General features: G+C 44.9%; 1 pseudogene; it reads left to right on the forward strand.

The window, feature by feature from the left end:
* The first annotated feature begins 5,215 nt into the window (after positions 1-5,215).
* Positions 5,216-5,603, forward strand: LOC100951660 (annotated as a pseudogene).
* The last annotated feature ends 276 nt before the right edge of the window (positions 5,604-5,879 follow it).

A 5,879-nucleotide genomic window follows, 5' to 3' on the forward strand; every position in this document is an offset into this window, starting at 1 on the left:
GAATGTTTATTATTCCTGGGCTAATATTCAATAGCAAATTTCCCTTAAATCCATTTATACCAGTACACTACTTATTTTCTGAAATCCTAAAAGATTTCTGTGAGGGCCAGTGAGTACCATTAGGGTTGAACCATTGACACCCTAACAAATCTTCAGGCCTGAGAGTCACGCTTGGCAGCTGCTAGGCAATTCAAAAGCGTCTACCTCTGCCAAGGGAGTGGGAGAAGAAAGATTTGACCTCAAGACCAGAATCTAATCGCTTGTCCATTTACTTTCAGCGAATGTTTATGGAGCTCCTTCCTTGTGGGAGCTGGCCACCGTCTCTAGGCACTGGAGACCGAGTAGTGAACAAGCCAACCAAGTCTGCGCCTCCATGGAACTTCTAAATTCCAGAGAAGAAAACAGTAAAAAAAAAAAAAAAAAAAAACCACACAAATGTAACATAACAGTGATGGAATTTTAGAATTTTAGACAATGACAAATGCTACTAAGAAATGAAGGCAGAGTGGGAGATAGGGATGATGAGTGGACGATGCGATGGGAGGAACCAGCCTTGAGATGCCTGGGAAGAGCATCCCAGGAGGGGAACCGGCAGAGACCCTGTGGCAGGGCCAGGTTTGGAGGCCTGGAGAAGGAGGGTGATGAGTTGACAAGGGTCCTTAGACCGTGCCTGCTAAGCCTCACTAGTTGAGGTTGGAGTGGGATTCTGTTCTAAACGGAACTGAAAGCCATGAATGGACTTTCAGCAGGGAAATAAAGTGAGTTGTGCTCTTAAGTACTGCCTGGGGCACGTCAGACAATTGGATGCTAGGACCTTGTTGGGGAAGTGTCATCTGGACAAGGAGATACCAGCTGTGGCCCTCTTCTGTCCTGTTCTCTGCTATATCCCCAGCCTCCCAACAAAGCCTGGCTGTAGCTGCTACTCAGTAAATAGTTATTGAAATAATGAATAAAAAACCCTGGCCTGAGGGAGCCCAAAGCTTCCTGGGTGAGGAAGATACGCAGATATGTTCGTCATGACAGAAATGGGCAAACTGGGCAGTGAGGGGGAGGCTGTTTGTTGGAGAAGTGATGATGGGAATCAAGGAGGGAGTGTCTTCCCGGTAGAGCGTGGAGGACAGCAGTGGCAACTGACGAGGGGTGGAGGAGAGTACGGTGTGGGAGGGGCACCTGCGGCACATTCACAGGCTAACTGGCACCTGCAGGGCTGACTTGCCTCACCTTTCTGCATCATGCAGGCCCTCTCCCCCGACCCAAGGGCCTACTTAATTCTCCCTGGCTTCCTTGGGGCATAATCACAGCTCCTTTCAGTTCCCCTTTCTGCTGGCTATGCTTCTACCCTCCACACCCTTGGTCTACGCATCCAGAAGTACTGACTCAACAGCCCTTTCCCAGAATCCACCTCAATTTCTTCCCACACCTGCAGCCGGACTGTTCCCAGGAATGAGGTGGGGCAGGACCCAAGAGCAAGGCGTGGGTGGGCCAGAGTGCAGAACCCTCTGAAGGTGGAAGGAAGCTCAGTATCTAGAAGTGGGTGCCTCTGACATTAGGCCATGCACACAGACCTCCCAGGGGTGATCACATAGGTCTGAGGTGGGGGAAATTTGCAGCTCCCACAGGTTCCCGGCATCACCCTCAGAGGCACATTGCTCTATATGAAGCCAGGGTGAGGTTGGCGAAGGAGAGATGATGAATACAGTCACGATTTACTGAGTGCCAGACTCCAGGCTAAGGGCATTATGTGAATAATCTCTTTTAATCCTTGCCAGCCCTGTGAGTTGGCATCATTATTACGCCTATTTAGCAGATGAGGCTTAGAAAGACTGTAGAACTTGCCCAAGGTCACATAGCTTGCAAATGAGACTTGAACCTAACTGTCAGACTCTAGTGCCTGAACTGCTAAGAGAAATTTCAAGGGAATGAATGTTGACCGGCTGACAATGACGTGTTATGTGTAATAACTAGAGAAAAGGTCAAGAAATAAAAAAGACACCCACACATCCAAGTGTTCAGTGGCAAAGGCAAGATACATATACATCTATAACTGGACCCAGTAGGATCTCAGGATGCCTCAACTTCTGAACCAAACAAGATTAAAAATAGCTGTAAACAGAACATGATGCTTATAGTCCCAGCTACTCGGGTGGGTGAGGCAGGAGGATCACTTGAGCCTAGGAGTTCGAGTCTAGCCTGGACAACAGAGAGACCCTATCTTAATGAGAAAAAAAAAAATAGCTGTGACAAGACAGAAAGATAGAGTGACACACAATCACTCTGCTTTGCATTTATCTAAAACTCTACATTTCAGCATCAAATTCCCCCCAGATTTAAAAAAATTCTCTTTTATTTCAGCTGTTCGTCTGCCCTTCCCCTCCCCACCCAAGGGCTCTCTGTGGTGTCCTTCTTAAATATGTAGTAAATACTTTGCCTAAATTGTCTTTGTTGGATGTTTTTTATTTATGAAGAATAATAGAGCAGCACCTATTGTGAATTAGCTCAAATTACTACATTACTATACCAGGTAAACGGGAGATGTGCTGACATGGGATCATGGAGTTGTAGCTTGGTTTGCACAGCCTTTGGGTGTCGGACAGGGAAAATAATTTTGGACATGATTTCCCTTGCTGGATATGATGCACAATGAAAATTAAATTACTTTGTGGCATTTAAGTATTTATAACCAATACAACTCAAGTCAAAGCAACAACCTGGTTTAAATCCTCCACGAAAGGAAACTCAAGGTTGGGGAATCTTAAGGAGAAGCTAACCCAAACCCTTTCCTTTTCTAAGGAGAAAGTCCCTTGAATGGTACACAGAGTTAAACTGTGACCTGGCATGTTTCATCCCTTGTGTTGACTTCCTCATTTTTTGTAGATTTCAAATCAGACCCAAAGGATAACCTACTGCAGTTAAATAATCCGATGCCTGGATTAATGATTCCAAAATGAGACCCAAGAGAAAACACTGTTTCCCCTATAGTTACCTTAACCCTCAGCCTGGGAATTCTCCAGGCTCCCATAAACATAATCCCCTGCGCTTCTGCTAATCACACTTTGCATAAGTGCCCTGGGGCTTATTTTTCCAGCAGGCTCTGGGTGGGGAGAGGCCCTGAAACTGAAAGATGGGTCTTAATTCACATTCTGGTGGACTCCGTGCAGGAGTCCGTGCAGGAGGGAAAGAGGCTGGCTGCAGACAACAGGCTTTCTTTGCGTTTGTCTTAGTTTTGCTTTTTGAATCCATTTCCTAACATGTGAAAACAAATGGTCAGTGCTACCCCACCACCACCACTGGCATGCAACTGCTACTGAGCTTCAGGCTCAAAGGAGTTCAGGGATATTATATTTGGGAAATCCTATTTCTTCTTATGAAATCTGAGTCCAAATGCTCTCTCCTGAGCTTGCTGCCCTGGACTCCCACATGCACAGAACCTGCCTTTTCTCCAGGGGTGTTTTTTCTCAGCTCCTCCTCTAAGTGGCAGAAGGAACACTGGAACTCAGCTTTCTTGCTTTCAATGCAGGCCTTTCTCTGGATATAGAATATACTTCTACTTTAACTCTGGAATCATCTGACCACCACCCCCTGTCTCCATCCTCAATTCCCGAACATATGTGCCCAGGGTTAGCTGAAGTTTTACCTTTTGGAGGGAAAAAAAATCCCAGCTTTCTAACAAAAAGCTATAAATTGATAAACTCTTCAAGGTTCCCTTATAGGTAGCATTTTGAATCCATATTAAATTTATAAAGAATGTATATCTTGGCTCGGAACCTGTGGCTCAAGCAGCTGGGGCACCAGTGACATACACCTGAGGTGGCGGGTTCGAATCCATCTTGGGCCCGCCAAACAACAATGACGGCTACAACCAAAAAATAGCTGACCGTTGTGGCGGGCGCCTGTAGTCCCAGCTACTTGGAAGATGGAGGCAGGAGAATCACTTAAGCCCAGGAGTTGGAGGTTGCTGTGAGCTGTGATGTCACAGCACTCTACCCTGGGGAACAGCTTGAGGTTCTTTCTCCAAAAAAAAAAAAAATGTGTATCTTAAATTTTCTACATAAAGTCAAAGATGGAAAGAAGCTCTAGTGTGTCACCCAGCCCTACTCAATAGTCACGTGTGCGATTTTTTTTTTTTTTGAGACAGAGCCTCAAGCTATCCCCCTGGGTAGAGTGCCATGGCATCACAGATCACAGCAACCTCCAACTCCTAGGCTCAAGTGAGTCTCCTGCCTCCACCTTCCAAGTAGCTGGGACCACAGGCTCCCGCCACAACACCCGGCTATTTTTTGGTTGCAACCATCATTGTTGTTTGGCAGGCCCGGGCTGGAGTCGAACCTGCCACCTTAGGTGTATGTGGCTGGCGCCTTAGCCACCTGAGCCATAGGCGCTGAGCCCACGTGTGCGATTTTATGTTTTCTAGTAGCCACGTTTCTAGTAATGTGGAGAAAAGTAAAGTAACAGGTGAAATTAATTTTAGTGATATAGTTTATTTAGTCCGATGTAACCAAAATATTATCATTTGGACATATAACCAGTATTTTAAAAATTATTAGCGAGGTATTTTATATTCCTTTTTCATGCCCGATCCTCAGAATCTAGTGTCTTTGGTACAATTACAGCACATCCCACTTTGGATTAGGCACATTTCAGGAGCTCAAGAAACATGTATGGCCAGTGGCTACAGTATTGGACAGACCTGGGCTAACGACTCTTGGAACAGCTGGAAGAATCTTTAATGAGTCGTATTACTCAGCTGCTCTTTCCACGGTTCCCTTCTTAAAGACAGACCACTGGCTCTTCCCCTAAATGGATATCCTTCAGAGACACTCACTATAATGACTGAATGACTGAATGAATTCATAATTTCTTTCCATGCCTCTTAAATCATCTCATCGAAAAACATTACATAATTTGGTGGGATCTCACCTAATGTGCACAATGCAAGGGTATATTTCAAAATAACTAAGAGTAAATTATAAACGTCTTACCACAAAAAATAACTGAGGGGATGGTTACGTGAATCAGATGGACTTAAGCATTCCACATTGTATATCAAGTCATCACTTTGTACCCCATAAGTGTATACAGTTATGAAATTAATGAAAAATTAAATTAAAAAATGATTTAAATATTAAAGCCTCTCAACATGTATTTTTTTTAATGTAAAATTAAACTTCCTGACTTCTGGGTTTGTCAATACTGAAGGGAGAACTCTTTCATCCCCACCATGGCGGAGCTGATCCAGAAGAAGCTGCAGGGAGAAGTGGAGAAATATCAACAGCTGCAGAAGGACTTGAGTAAATCCCTGTCAGGGAGGCAGAAGCTTGAGGCACAACTTACAGAAAATAATATCGTGAAAGAGGAACTGGCCCTGCTGGATGGGTCCAATGCGGTCTTTACACTTCTGGGTCCTGGTCAAATAGGAGCTGGGGGGAGGCTCGGGCCACAGTAGGGAAGAGGCTGGACTATACCAAGCTGAAATTAAGCGATATGAATCCCAGCTCCGGGACCTTGAAGGGCAGTCAGAGCACCAGAGGGAAACCCTTGCTCAGCTGCAGCACGAGTTCCAGTGGGCCCAGGCAGCAAAGGCGGGGGCTCCTGGGAAGGCCTGACCCCATGGTTGGGAGGAGGGGAGAGAATGAGGCAGCTCTAGGATCTATACTGTAGCTAATAAAATGTAAAAATGCCAAAAAAAAAAAAAAAGAAAGAAATTAAACTTCCTTTTTTTCTTAAGGGGTTGAAGAAGGTGTAACAGTTTACTTTGACAAAATTTCCATATCACTTTGCCCTACAGGATTTCACTGAAAGCTAATACTATAAATTTGTCATAGTTAGACTGCAAAAAGTAAACGTCACCAATGTCTGCATACAGCTAAAGCCAAGTCATT

Source organism: Otolemur garnettii, unplaced genomic scaffold (assembly GCF_000181295.1).
Source record: "Otolemur garnettii isolate 467f Iridium unplaced genomic scaffold, OtoGar3 scaffold00026, whole genome shotgun sequence".
In the NCBI taxonomy this organism is placed as follows: Eukaryota; Metazoa; Chordata; class Mammalia; order Primates; family Galagidae; genus Otolemur; species Otolemur garnettii.